Consider the following 16,307-nt stretch of genomic DNA (forward strand, 5'->3'; position numbering starts at 1 on the left):
ATTGATTGGTTTCCAAGCCTATGGTAATATTTTGGTTAGTTTTGGTTTGAGCGATTTCACTTACCCTAAACACTTTGAACGGAAATGTGTGAATCCTTGTGAGGTATTGAGTCATGTTTCATTGAAGTTGGCAATTAATTATGATATCTTGCTTCCTTTAAATTTTCTTAGTTATGTCTTTGCTTGTTTGTAACTTAAATTCGGTAAATGTCATGGACTTAGTTCGATTAGAAGTTTGGGAAATAAATTGAAATTGGAGATTGCAACTTCTGATTTTGATATGTTAGTTTATGAATGCTTGAGGACAAGAATTAAATAAGTGAGGGGGAATTTGATGAGTGTTCTGAATCGGTAATATTTTCTCGTTAATTCTTTGATCTTATGGATTTATTGCTGCTTATTTGGTTGTGTTATGCTTATTTTCGTTCAGGGTCTTACTCTCCAGAATTAGCAGTAAAACGAGGCGCATTCTGTAATTTTTATTATTTGGTCACAGTTGGAGGCATGGGCATTACTTTGGGCATGACACGGTTTAACGTGACAGATTCTAGAAGGTCCAATCAACACTTCTAGAAGAACGAATAGATCAGCCGCACATTTCTGCAATTTGGATTTGAATTAAACTCATGTTTTAGGATATTATTTTAATTTTATCTTTAGTAATTTTTTTTTAAATAGTTTTAAGTATTTTAATTAGGATTTAGGATATTATTTTTATTATATTTTATCTTATCTTTGTTTTATGAATTTTAGTTTAAATAGTTTTAAGTGTTTTAATTAGGATTTAAGATATTATTTTAGGATTTATCTATAGCTTGTTTTCAGGAATTTGAAGGCTATAAATACATTCTCAGGATAAGCCTAGAAACACATCTCTTGCATCTGAGAATTAAATCTTCTTTTTTTTTCTATGGCTTTCTCTCTATTTTCCTTCAAGCTTTGCGCATACTTCTTCTATTTTCTTTTAAAATTTTGTTTTCAAATATGCTAAGTATGACTTTGGTCATGCATAGCTAATTTTCTTTTAAGGCGAAGGCTCAATTCCAAACGTGAGAATTGTAAGGCACTTAAATCACTTCGGATTTTCTCTTTGTTTTATGGGCTTACTTTTCAAATCAAAATGAGTTTCAAAAGAAAGTCGACGTTGGTCTGGATGTTGTTATGGTTAACGTGGGTGTAGACACATAATTTTGTCCAACTCGGTTTATATTATTTTCATATATTTATATTATATATTTATATTATACAGTATTGTACATATATTTATACTATATATTTATTATATGTATCAGGTCCAATTACAAACAGTGTCAGGCCCAAAGACCAACACTCAAACCCAGCAGTACACCCAAGCCCAACAGTAGCAGACAAGGACCTTAGAGTCACCCGAACCAGCCCAAGCTGTAACTTTCAGTTAGGGTTTCAAAACCCTAACCTATCACCCTTGTTTCATCAACTCCGAGAAGCCAAAAATGCGAGGGAGTACCCTCCGGTCAAACCGAGAACTCTTGGAGAGCCCTCATGCCAACGGCAACAAGGCCACCATCTCTGAGATTCTCGGTGTACGACCAAGCTAAAAATAGAAAAACATATTAGTATTTGAGTCCTAAAAAGAGTCTAAATCAAATGAAAAACAGATACTATAAATACATGTAAATTGTTCTAAGAATGATCACCAGAAAAACAAGAAAATAAAAAAGAGAAATACGAGAAAATATGAGCACTTGTAATTTTCGAAAGGAAATACGAAAACTGTATCTTTTTTACCTTTCTCGGTTCTTGATGTGTGGTTAGCCTCGGTTTTTTGGGCTTCTTGTTTCATTTTTATTCTTTTTTGTTCGAAAGGTCGATGAACAAGGGGGAGGTTTTTCGAAAGATCTTTCTTAGATCTAGTCCTCACCGAGGTGATTTTGTAAAACCAAGTTGATTTTTTAAAAGGAGTAAATAGCTTTTGAAAAAACTAATTTTTTTGGGAGCACCGCCGATGAATGACGATCGGTGTCGATCTACTGACACCAGCGAGGTGGTGGTTAGCCGAAAACTGGGTTTGAGGCTCGTGTTCTTCATTTGTTGAAAAACATGATAAACAAGGGAGAAAATTTGATGATTGTAGTTTTAATCGGTTTTGGCAAAGGAAGTAAAAATGAAATGTGTTTATGAATTATTAGTTTTTATACTAAACACTATTGACCCGATAACCCGACTGGATCCCCTAGTTTTTCCAAAAAATGGGTAAATTACAATGGCAATCCCTGAACTGTTTTACAAGCTTGTTTTGCAGCTCGAATTATATTTTACTCCTGATTTTCTTCTTCAATTTGTCACCTATTTTATATTTCCTTTAATTTAGTCCTTTCTTAATTTAATTTATGTTTTAATTATTTTTTAATTTAATTTTATTTATTTTTCTTGTTTAAATTGTTTTTTAATATTTTATTTTATTTTTTTCTTCTTTAAATTATTTTTAATTTTTTAATTTTATTTCTCCTTTTTAATTTTTTAATTTAATTTCATTTATTATAATTTTTTAATAGCTCTTTATTTAATTTAATTTCTTTTTATTTTTAATTTTTCTTATTTTTGAATTGTTTCTTCTTTTTATTTATTTTTTTTATTTTTAGATAACTTTTTCAGTCTATTTTTTATTATTTCATTTATTTCTTTTTTTTAATTTAGCATTTTTTTATTATTTTATTTTCAATTTAATTAATATTTTTACCTTTAATTCAATATACCTTTTTATTTGATGTGTATTATTAATAGGCAATTTGTTTTTCTTTTTATTTCTTTTAATTCCTTAGCATGCATTTTTTTTATTTAAAGCATCATAATTTAACCTTTATGTTTTCCTTTTGATTTTTCATTTTACTTTATCTAACATTGTTTTTGACTTTTTAAGGGTATGCTTTTAAATTCATTAAAGGTAAGTAATTTGGATCAAATTTTTACTTTTTAATTTAACTTGCAATTTTCTCAATTAAGACAACTGGAAATTAGATTAGTATCGAAAGGCTAGTTCAAGAGTGCTAATCCTTCCTTGACTGTAACCGACTCCCGAATCTGACATATATTTGGTAAAATGCAGATCAGGTAAGAAACCAAGGTATCAGATCAACCCGTTTTTGTTCTTAAAATAAATTATCGGTAGCGACTCTAACCCACTTATTTAAGTCGATCCCAATTTTGGGCTCACCCGAAAGACGAATACGATAGCTTGGTAACTTTGCTGGGAAAAAGTAAGTGAGTCAGGCTAAGGTTAATTTCCAGTTGTCTTCTTATGTGATAAGTGTAAGTTTAAAATTTAAGTTAATTTTTCGATCCTTATTAATTACCTTTGATTATCCTTTCAAATAAATAGTTGTGCTAACGTTTTCTTTCAATGGTTTCAACTTATTAAACTTTTTTCCATCTAAGGCTCTATACTCGAGCTTCGAACCCTTTTTTAAGTGGGGGTGAAAACGACGCTTTTGTGAGAATTTATTCTCCGTATGGGCCTAGAAAATAACCTTCGGGATTTATATATCTTATGTCTTCATGTGAATTTATTCTTCGTATAGGCAAAAAGAAATGTATCCTATCGATAACTTAGTCCACATAAGCTTTTAATGGGATTAGGACTAAGGGTCTGGCAAGCCCGAGGGGGTATCGATAATGAGAACTAAGGTACCTTCTTTAGAATCTAAATCGGGAGACTAGAGAGAATTAGAGCCTACCCCAAAACTCCATTTAAAAGCCTAGGATGTTCTTACCTTAATCATGCAGTTTGTTACTTTTGTTTTTACTTTCATCATTATTATTTTTATCTTACTAACTAATTTTTCCTTCATGTTTGTCTCTTTATCATTTGCATCATAAAAAGAGGTCATTGATCCATAAAAAGATGTTCGTTACACACAAATAATCTGCATTAATGGATAAAGGGGTTGTAATGCAATAGGTGAAAAATGTCGAGTTATGACTATAGTCCGAAAAGACTCAGAAAGAAAAGGGAGACAGTCTACAAGGAAGCTATGTGTCAGAACTGGTTAGTTATGCTTCTGTCAGCCTAAAGCAGAATGATGTTCAAGAGCTATGGAGTATTTTGGACAGTTGAAAAAGTGACCAGAAGTAGAAGTTCAGCCAGCGGTATGGAGATATCGCACTCCTACTCTATGTCAAGACATATGAGCCCTTAATCAGAGCCTTGGTACAATTATGGAATCCGGGGTACAGTTGTTTCACCTTTAACCAGGAGGACATGGTGCCCACAATCAAAGAGTATACCACATTGATGCATTGCAAGGGAATCAGAATGGATCGAGTCTACATCAAGAACATCAAAAGTCCTCCTTTTAAGAATGGGTTGGCAGAAGTTGTGGGAGTAGATGTGAAATGGGTAATTGTTCGGATTCAACACAAAGGTAACGGGGAAGGAATTCCTTGGACCGATATCAAGCAACTGATAAAGAATCACCCAGATAAATGGAAGGCAGTAGACCTTTTCGCACTGGGCATTTATTGTTTGGTTATCTTCCTGAAAACTTTAGGGTACAATGAGGCAGTTGTGGTAGAATTTTTCGAACAACTGCCTAAACGAGTAAATCCAACACCAACAATGTCAGCTGAAACCTTTCACTCTCTCAACCACTGTAAATAAACTGGCAGAGAAAGATTCGTAGGGTGTGTCTAGCTTCTCCAAATTTGGATCTATAGTCATTTCTGGAAGACCAATGGGATTGCATACCGCCGATTCAGCACCACTTATTCTCTTTTAGGGGAGTTTCTTACAATGAAAAAGAAAGAAGGTGCATCAAATTAAAAGTGGATGAAAGTATTCACACATATTCAGGATAGGGATATTGCTTGGAGAGCTCCTTGGTTAACCCACAGTGACATTCTCTTTCGATGTGGGGATTCATATACTATGACATTACTTGGATTATGGGGAGGAGTTGGATATTCTCACTTTTGGTACTTTGATAGTATGGGGCATTCCAATTTGTCCCAGTAACACACGGAATATCTAGATCAGAATTTGCATACAATTGGGACAACTACAAGAAAAGGTCAAGGAAGTAGTTGAGTCATGGAAGAAAGTGTTCCGAATAGAGGTCGTGGCTGCCAAGGACATGCTTACTTCAGACTATTTGGAATGGCGGAGGTTAAGGAAAAATGACAACATCCCCGTGCCGGATCATGAGGACACCCGGACCATGGAAGAACATCTTAGGCCTGTTCCTTCTGAGCTAGAGATAGCAAGGAAAAAATTTGAATCTCTAAAGAACGAGCTGAAACAGAGTTTAAGGGAACTTAATCTAAAAGGTTCCAGTGGAAATTAGATGTCGATACTCAGAAGGATCAGGCAGACAAGATAGAGAAGGAATAAAAGAAAATTTGCTTTGAGCTCGAAGACTTGAGAAATAGATATCAAGAACAAGTTCAAAGTAATTCCAACATGAAAAGGTATTCTAAGTACTAGAAAGGCAAAGCTAGCAGCTTGAAAATGAAGTTTAAAGGGCATGATGAAAGAGAGAGTTTGAAAGACCAACTAAAGACTTCTCAGAGGCATTTGATAGACCCCCAACACCAGAACAATCATTTGAGAATCCAGGTAGCTGATTTAGAGAAGTCTTTTTAGAAACAACAAGAACAAGATGGCAAAACCATAGTTGAGTTAGAAGCCATTGTTGACGGATTCAAGAAACAAGCAAGCGAGCTTCAGATAGTACCCTTTGATGAAGGGTTACAATGGCGCTTTCGTTGGGAACAGGCTCAACAAAGGGTAAAAGCTAGAGATGCAGTCATCCGAGATTTCTTGGAGCAAGTACAAAAGGCAGCTCGTCATTTGCATGGTTTAGAAAGAGAAGCCGGAGTGGTTCGACAATGTATTCAACCAGTGACAGTTGAAGGAAAAAGACTTGTCAACCAGTTAGAAGTTGTTCGGGGTCTAGAGGATTTAATCTGGATATACCTTTAAAATATTTTTTGTTTCTTGAAAGATAAAACACTTTTGTCTCAATAAGGATTGTTTATAATAACAAACATATTTCTAGATCAATGCTTCTAATTCTCATACATAATGCATTTCATACTTTGCATTTTCATTTTCCAAGTTTATTTTCTATTTTTCATTTTTTTACATTCACATTAACTAACATAAAATGTCTTATCAGAAGAAAGAACAAACATCGAGTTTACCTCCACAAGCTCTGGACACGCATCATCCTCACAACACTCATACAAAGAAAAGACAAATATAAGTCAAAATTGTTCACCTTGAGGAGAACATGTTGAAGTTACAGAGGGAGTTAAAAGAGAAGATAAACCATAACAATCAAAGTACTATGGATACAATCACTAAGAGTCTTTGGTCGATTAGATTATATCCAAGTTATCTGGCTTACATCAAGCAATGTGTAGCTATGCCACCCACCCCGCATGTGGTTATATCACCTCGAATCTTACCATGACTGCAAGGGGACTGATCCACTGTAAAGACAAAAACCTCATCTTCTGTAAAGATACAAACTTCTGTATCTAACCCTTAAAATAATCCGAATGATTACCACATGCCGAATTTTAATGAGAAAGACAAGGCGAAAACGATGGAAGAGAAAACCAAGCTGGTGGAAGACCAAATGAATGTGGTCAAAGGGGATCATGATTACTATAGAGTTGATGTATTGGAACTAAGCCTGGTCTTAGATTTGGTGCTTCCACCAAAATTCAAAGTCCCTGAGTTCGAGAAATTCGATGGAAATAGTTACCCCTCAGCTCATATCACCATGTTCTGTCAGAAATGACAGGATATGTAGGAAATGACCAACTCCTAATTCATTTCTTCCAGAGAGCTTGTCTAGTTCAGCCATCCGATGGTACAATCAGCTAAATCGATCTTATATCAAGACCTGAAAAGATCTAGCCAAGTCTTTCTTCGAATAGTACAAGCACATAAATGACATGAGACCCGATCGAGTTATACTTCAAAGAATGGAGAAAAATCATAATGAAAGTTTCAGACAGTATGCATAGAGATGGAGGGATTTAGTTGTACAAGTTCATCCACCCTTGGATGAAAAGGAAACTAGGAAGCTCTTTGTGCAGACTCTAAAGGCTCCTTACTTCGGGAACCTGGTTGTAATCATCTCAGGAAATTTCTCAGATTTAATTATGGCTGGAGAGATGATTGAAATGGTCATAAATCATGGCAAGATCAAGAGAAGGGAATCAAGCAAAAAACCTCCTATGAAGAATAAAGATAGAGAGATTAACAACATTAACACCTATAATTCCAATAAGGGTGTTACAATCTCAAACACAAAAACAACTACAGTTGTACCGTCAGGTACTTCTAGACAAAGTCCGAGGGAACCTAGGAAAGAAAGAAAGAATGAGTAATTCGATCATATTCTCATATCATACAAGGAATTATATCAACAAATTTTTGACACTCATGTAATGTCACCATACCCTATGGAACCGATGAAGCCCCCATACCCCATATGGTATGACGAAGCCCCCATACCCCATATGGTAGGATGAGAACGCTCACTGTTAATACTATAGTGGTGTGTCCGGGTAAACAATTGAAAATTATCTCGCATTCATAAGGATCGTACAAAGAATGCACAACAAGAATTGGATCCACTTTAACTCAGAAGCACCAAATGTTGTACAAAATCCTTTTCCTAATCATCAGGAGACTGGGATTAATGAAATCACTACAGAGAAAGGCGGGAAAATTAAAACTGGTGTTTCTAAAATAAAGTCTCCTTTGGCTTAGGTATGGTGAAAGAAGGGTTTCTCGTACCACAATCAGATACATCAAGAAGTGGAGATGGTAATCATTGTTGATACCACAATGAAGAGGGGCATGAGGTACAAGATTGCCCAGAATTTAAATCTTTGATTCAGCTCATGATGGATAGAAGGGAGTTGGAATTCTATGAAGAAGTCTGAGATTCTTCTGAAGCATATGTTTGCGCTACCGGAGAGTCATTTAAAGGAAGATACAATAGGGGTAATCCTTTGATAATTGCCCATAAGGTAAAAATGGCGGAAAAGACACAAGAAAGAGTGGTGATCACAACACCCCGACCTTTTTCCTACAAGGACAACCGACAAGTGCCATGGAAATATGAATGTCAATTGAGCACCCTGAAGGAAGATGACAATGAATTGGGGTATCCTGTGGGGAAACGCTACTACTTCCAAGAGGCTAAGTCCCCTAGAGACCAGTTGAACCCTTCAAGGAAGATGTCCTGGTAATCAACGAGCCCATAAAGGAGGAATAAGCCAGAGAGTTTCTAAAATTTTTAAAACACAGAGAACACAGCATCGTAGAATAACTACATAGCTTGTCTACACGCCTTTCAATGTTGGCACTGCTGCTAAGCTCGGAGGTACTTTTGAAGATCCTAAATCATACGTTTGTGCCACATGACATACCAGTCAGCAAGATGGATCGACTGGTAAACAACATTCAAGCTGATAATCTCATCTTATTTTCAGATGATGAGATTCCATCTGGAGGAAGAGGTCGAGCTAAGGCATTACACATCACCACTCACTGTAAGGGGCACGCCTTACCGAGTGTGTTAATCGATAACGGTTCAGCCCTTAATGTGATTCCTTTAGTTACGTTGAAAAGGCTTCCAATGGACACCTCTCACATGAGAACCTGCTAGAGCATGGTCTGAGAATTTGATGGGACCAAGAGGGAGGTAATCGACAAGATTGAGGTGCCTTTAAGCATCAGACTGACCACTTACAACATTGAATTTTTAATTATGAACATCATGTCTTTCTACAACTGCCTTTTGGGATGGCCTTTGATTCATCAAGCTGGTGCAATACCATCCACGTTGCACCAAAAAATCAAGTTTATCATGGATGGAGCTCTGGCAATTATTATTGTCGAAGAAGACATTGTGGCGAGTATGACCACAAATGCTCCATACATTGAAGTAGATGAGGAGACGGTAGAATGTTCATTACACTCTTTAGAATTTGTCACCGTCATATTTTTGGCTGAAGGAAGAAAGATTTCCAACCCCCACTTTTGAGTGCACTAAGATGGAGATCAAGCAGACCTTCGTAATAGGTGCTAAGATGGGAAGATGATTTGGGAATTTGCTATAAGGAATGATTGATCCCGTCCTTATTATAAAAAAGTTAGATTAATTTGGGTTTGGTTTTCAGCACAGTCGGTAGTAAAAAGATGAGGGAAATTCAAAAGAGCCGGACAAAAGATTAGCCAAATTAAGTGGAAATGAATTTCAATGGGAACCCATGATATTCCCACCACTTTAAGATACATTTAAGTTAGGTGGTTATGTATTTGAAACCACCTTACCAAATTTGGAAACGGCTCTAAAAGACTTTAGTATCAATGTCGTAATCATAGAGAATGTTAAAGATACGGATAGATCTAGAATCTACCCACTACCACCTGGGTCTATGCTTAGCAATTGGTCGGCGGAAGAACTGCCTGTGATTTTCAAATTTCTTTCAGAGTAATATTCAAACTATCCATATTTGCCTATACCAGGGGAAATAGGTGATATTTTGTAAGGGTGAATAAACATTTTGTTTTAAATTCAATAAATATGCAATTTTTTCCTGACAAACATTTTTATTATTTCTTTTCTTTTGAATTCAATTTTCTTTCATACAGTACTTCGTTTCTTTCTCTTTTTTTTGAACTAAAGTTTTTATCATTCCGTGTGGGATATTTTACTCTCACGCATACACATTTCTTTATCCTTCAGGTCCCAAGATAAGGATAATGTAGGCACTGATGACCCTGACTCGGAGGTGGATTTCAAATCATCCAAGTGTCTCGGGGAAATTGATGAATGTGACATTGAAGATGAGTGCAAAAGAAAATCAAAGTCTTTAATCTGGGCACCGAAGAGGAGAAAAAGGAGGTCAAAATTGGTATAACTCTTTCGGCTGAAGCAAGACAAAACTTGATAGTCTTACTTCAAGAATATAGAGATGTGTTTTCATGGTCGTAACAAGACATGTCGGGGCTAGACACATACATGATAGTCCAAAAACTGCCTATCAAACTAAAATGCAAACCCGTACATCAAAAACTAAGGAGAATGCGACCTAAAATACTCCTTAAGATCAAAGAAAAGGTCAAGAAGCAATTCGATGTTGGTTTCCTTCATGTGGCCAAGTATCCGGAATGGTTGGCCAACATAGTGTCGGTTCCAAAGAAAGATGGGAAAGTGCGCATGTGTGTTGATTACCAGGACCTTAACAAGGCAAGCCCCAAAGACAATTTTTCTCTACCGCACATATACACTTTGGTGGATAATACAACATGTGACATTTTCTTCTCGTTCATGGATGGATTTTCAGGATATAATCAGATTGAGATGCATCCTGAAGACATGGAAAAAAACACATTCATCACAATGTGGGGAACGTTCTGCTACAAGGTGATGCTCTTCGGATTGAATAATGCTGGGGCAACATATCAACGAGCTATGGTAACCTTGTTTCATGATATGATGCACAAAGAAATCAAAGTTTATGTCGAAGACATGATTGTCAAGGCATAAACCAAGAATGAACATGTCGAGAATTTGAGAAAGCTCTTTTAGAGATTAAGAAAGTTCCACTCAAGACTTAACTCTAGCAAGTGCTCCTTCGAAGTAACCTCTGGAAGTTGTTAGGCTTCGTGGTCAGCAGGAAAGGTATCGAAGTCGATCCCGATAAAGTTAAGGCCATCCAGAATTTACCTCCCCCATAAATATAAAAAGAGGTTTGAGGTTTTCTGGGAAGACTAAATTACATAGCACTTTTCATATCTCAGCTAACCGATAAGTGCGACCCAATCTTTCACCTTCTTCGAAAGAACAACTCTGGAACATGGGATGAGAATTGCCAAACTGCAATCGAGAAAAATAAAGGAGTACTTATCTCACACTCCAATCTTAATGTCCCCCATCCCGGGAAAGCCTCTATTCTTGTATTTATCCATATTTGAGAATTCAATGGGGTGTGTCCTGGGTCAACGTGATGAATCCGGGAGGAAGGAAAGGGCCATCTACTACTTGAACAAGAAGTTCACTGATTTCGAGGTCAGATATCCTCCCATCAAAAAGGTTTGTTGTGCTTTAGTATGGGCTACGCAAAGGCTCAAACAACACATGTTATCTCTAAATTGTTTTACAAGCTTGTTTTACGCCTCGAGTTCTATTTTACTCCTGAGTTTCTTCTTAACCTATTTTATTTTTCTTTTAATTTAGTCATTTCTTAATTTAATTTACGTTTTAATTATTTTTTAATTTAATTTTATTTCTTTTTCTTCTTTATATTTCTTTTTAATTTTATATTTTTTTATATTATTTCTTTTCCTTCTTTTAATTATTTTTTATTTTATTTTATTTTTATTTCTTTTTCTTCTTTTAGTTATTTTTAATTTTATTTTTTAATTGCTTTTTTATGTAATTTTATTTTTCTTTATTTTTATTTCTTTTTCTTCTTTTTGAATTGTTTCTTCTTTTTTTCTTTTTATTTATTTTTTATTTTTAGGTAACTTTTTGGTCTGTTTTTATTATTTCATTTATTTCTTTTTTCTAATTTAGCTTTTTATTTATTATTTATTTTCTTTTTAATTTAATTAATATTTTTTTACCTTTAAGTCAATACACATTTTTATTTGTTGTGTATTATTAATAGGTAATTTGTTTTGTTTTTATTTCTTTTAATTCATCAGCATGCATATATTTTTTACTTAAAGCATTATAATTTAACCTTTATGTTTTCCTTTTGATTCTGCATTTTACTTTATCTAACATTTTTTGACTTTTTAAGGGTATGTTTTTAAATCCATTAAAGGTAAGTAATTTGGATCAAATTTTTACTTTTTAATTTAACTTGCAATTTCTCAATTAAGATAACTGGAAATTAGATCAGTACCAAATGAGCAGTTCAAGGGTGCTACTCCTTCCTTGACAGTAACCGACTCCCGAATCTGACATATCTTTGGTGAGATGCATACCAGGTAAGAAATCAAGGCATCCGATCAACCCGTTTTTGTTCTTAAAATAAATGATCGATGGCGACTCTAACCCACTTATTTAAGTCAATCCCAATTTCAGGCCCACCCGAAAGATGGCTACGACAGTGGGAAGAAGGATTTACTTATTGAACCATATTCGACTTCTTGTGAACACACTTAGCAAAGTTGATTGCTAAGAGAAACTAAGATTGAATCAGTTATTGTTGAAACAACATAATCCGAGTCAGCAGGTTTTCAATCTTAAACATTTTAAAAATCTACAACATTGTTGTTGCTTAGATCGTCTCACAAACCGAAATTTAAGACTGCACTTGGATATTCAGTGTACAAAGTATAGTCACAAGGATTTGTCCTTGTAGACAAGTAGCCGACGTGAATCTTGAAGTAAAAATCTGTTTTGATGATCCAAGGAATTTGAGGCAAAGCTGAAATCTGAGGTTTCTTTTACCATAAGTTTTCTTTAGCTCGATTTATTTTATTTACATAATTATTTATTTAATCTTTATTTTTTATTTCTTTAAACAATTTGAAACCCCCTTTTTATCTTTAGCATTATCCTTATTTATTATTTTATTATCATTTTTCCTTTTTATAATTATTTATTTTATTTTATTCTATCTTCTCAACTTTATTTGGAATTTTATCTTCTTCTAAATCAAGAAAGAGTTTCACTAAATCAGAAACGCCACAGTCTCTGTGGATCGACCCTGCTTCTCTATACTACTTTCCCTTTATATTTATTAAATAAGCCGAAATTATTTTGATAGCAAAACGACAGTTATCAGTGGACTTGATTTACATTTAGGGGATTATTATTTTATACCTAATTTGACTATGAACTTTATTTATATTTCTTGTTTGGACAAGATTGGTTTTGAGATTATTATTAATAATAATGGTTGTTCTTTTAATCTCAATAATGTTTTTATAGTTCCTCACAACTGGTTAATGGTCTCTATATCTTAGATCAATAAAATATCATTTATAACATAAATACTAAATGATCAAAAACAAATGACTCAAATAAAATATATCTTTGGCACTATCGTTTAGGCCATATAAATGAGAAACATGTATCAAAGCTCTATAAATATGGATTCTTAGATTCATTTGTTTTCAAACAATTTGATGTATGTGAATCTTTCTTATTGGGAAAAATTACTAAGGTTCCCTTTAATAGTGAAGGTGAATGAACAAGTGATTTATTAGAATTAATACATAGTGATGTATGTAGGCCAATGAATACTTAAGCCAGAGATAGATTCAAATACTTCACTACATTCACTGATGATTTCAGTCGGTATGGGTACAATTAACTCATGTACCATAAATATGAAGCCTTTAACAACTTCGAGGAATTTAAAAATGAAGTACAAAACCAATTACGTAAGAGTATTAAGGCACATCGATCAGATCGATGTGGAGAATACTTGAGCACAGAGTTTGATGAACTCTTGAAAGAGTGTGTGATTGTCTCATAGCTTAGACCACCTGGTACACAACAGTGGAATGGAGTTTTTAAGAGAAGAAATAGAACAATAATAGACATGGTTCGATCGATGATGAGTTATAGTGATCTTGTAACTTTTTTGGGGGGACATGCACTTGCAACAACCCTTTTCAAACTAAATCGTGTTCCATGTAAATTGGTTCAAAAGGAACCATATGAGATATGGACTAGGAAGCGTCCTAGTATGTCTTTTATGAAGATTTGGGATTGTGAAGCTTATGCCAAACAATAAATTTCTACAAAGCTCGAACCTAAATCTCATACATGTATATTTGTTGGATATACTAAAGAAACTAAAGGATATTATTTCTTCAACCATAACGAGAACAAAGTGTTAATTGCCCGAATACGAGTCTTTATCGAAAGAGAATTTCTCTCAAAGAAATGTAAAGGTAGAAATATTGAACTTGGAGAAGTTCAAGAACAACAGATCAATGAACTAGAGGTTGAGCATGTTTCATAAGTTATTGAGGAACAATTAACAAATTTAGAAACACAACCATTGTGAAGATCCATAAGAGAATTACACATACCTAAAAGATATGGATTTCTCGTTACCACACATGGAGACATTCTTCTTATGGATAAATATGAGGCCAGAACTTATCTAGAGGTAGTATCAAGCCTAGACTCTGAGAAATGGCTTCAAGCCATAAGATTTAAGATTGATTCCATGTCAATAAATCAAGTGTGAACTTTAGTTAAACCACATGAAATGGTAAAACCTATAGGGTGTAAATGGGTTTCCAAGAAGAAAACTGACATGGATGGTAATGTGTAAACATACAAGGGGTGATTAGTCGCTAAAGATTTCCAAAAAGTTCATGGTATAGACTATGACAAAACCTTCTCCCCTATTGCTATGTTTAAATCCATCTAAATTTTGCTTGCAATAGTTGCATTCCTTGATTATGAAATCTAGAAAATAGACATCAAAATCTCTTTGCTTAATGGAAAACTCAAAGATGATGTATATATGACACAACCAGAAGGTTTCATCGCGCCAGAAAATGTTAGAAAGATTTGTAAGATACATAGGTCTATTTATTAACTAAAGCAAGCTTCTCGATGTTAGATTCTTCATTTTAATGATGCAATCAAAGAGTTTGGTTTTATCAGAAATGAAGATGAGCCTTGTGTTCAAAAGGCTAGTGGGAGCATTATTTCTTTCTTAATTTTGTATGTAAACGACATACTCATCATAGGAAATGATGTACTTACTTTAATTTCTATAAATACTTAGTTAGGTAGTTATTTTTCTATGGAAGATTTGGGTGAAGCAACGTATATCTTAGGAGTTAATATCTATAGATATAGGCCAAGACGAATCATAGGTTTGAGTCAAAGTACATATATAGACAAAGTACTGAAAAAGTTCAGTATAGAATAATCCAAGAAAGGATTTTTGTCTATGAGACATGGTATTTCTGTTTTAAAGGAAATGTGTTCTTCAACTCCACAAGAAAGAGAACGAATAAATAAGATTCTATATGCTTTGGTTATTAGTTCAATCATTTATGCAATGATATTTAGTCTATTAGACGTATTGTATGCTTTAAGCAAGACTAGTTAGTATCATGTAAATCCTGGTGAAGATCACTAGGTTATAGTTAAAAATATCCTTAAGCACTTAATAAGAATTAAGGATACATTTCTTATCTATGGAGGAAAAGAAGAGCTTAGTTTAAAAGGCTATACTGATGCTAGCTTTCAAACTGATAAGGATGACTCACAATCGTAATCGATTTTTATGTTTTATCTTAATGGAGGTGCTGTGAGTTGGAAGATTTCAAAGCAAGACACGGTAGATGATTGTAGAATAGAGGTTGAATACATTACAGCTAGTGAAGTAGCAAAAGTGGTTGTTTGGATCAAGAAGATCATATATAAACTAGGGATTATTCCATGTATATTGGATGTTATAGAACTCCATTGTGACAATAATGGAGCCAATACACAAGAAAACAAAACCAGATCTCGCCAACGGTCCAAATATATTCTTAGACGCTTCTATCTCATTCGAGACATCATAGATCGAGGAAACCAGATCTTACCAACAGTCTAAACACATGGATGACAACATTGTTGATCCCTTGATGAAGCCTCTGGCACAGTAAAAGCATGATCGTCACACAGAGTCACTCGATATTAGATATGTGAGTGATCATTCTTATTGATAGTGGGAAATTGTTAGAATATTTTCAAAGACCAATCATATGATGATTGTATTAACATATTTTCTTTATCTAATTTATTGAATAGATGCATTACCGTTATTTACTTTTGTTATATTTATGTGCATTAAATAAAATAAAAGATAATAATGTCCATAAAATAATATATAATATGATTATTATTGAAAGATTCTTAGTCAAGTATTATTATGTGCATGGACAATAATAATAACAAGCTTAAGACTAACATGTTATTTATTGATGACAATGACTTTTTATTCACATAGAGATGTCAAAATTGATACATGAATATATTGTTAGAGAACAACGTATTGGATTTACCCGCTATGAGCATATGTCTTGGATTATTATGTGACAGTCATGATATTGCTCATGGTGACAACTATATGATTGATCCTTAAACTTGATATCCTTACTATCTCAACATATATTGTTGTATGTTTTGATACAATTAAACCTACTCCATAACTGGTTGCACTATAAACATGAAATTCAACATATCACGATATATGTAGTGGGGTGTGAATGATCAAGATAGGATTTGTCTTTACTACATAATATGAAATATATCACATGTCACTTG

Source organism: Hibiscus syriacus, unplaced genomic scaffold (genome assembly GCF_006381635.1).
Source record: "Hibiscus syriacus cultivar Baekdansim isolate YM2019G1 unplaced genomic scaffold, ASM638163v2 tig00111330_pilon, whole genome shotgun sequence".
NCBI classification, from domain to species: Eukaryota; Viridiplantae; Streptophyta; class Magnoliopsida; order Malvales; family Malvaceae; genus Hibiscus; species Hibiscus syriacus.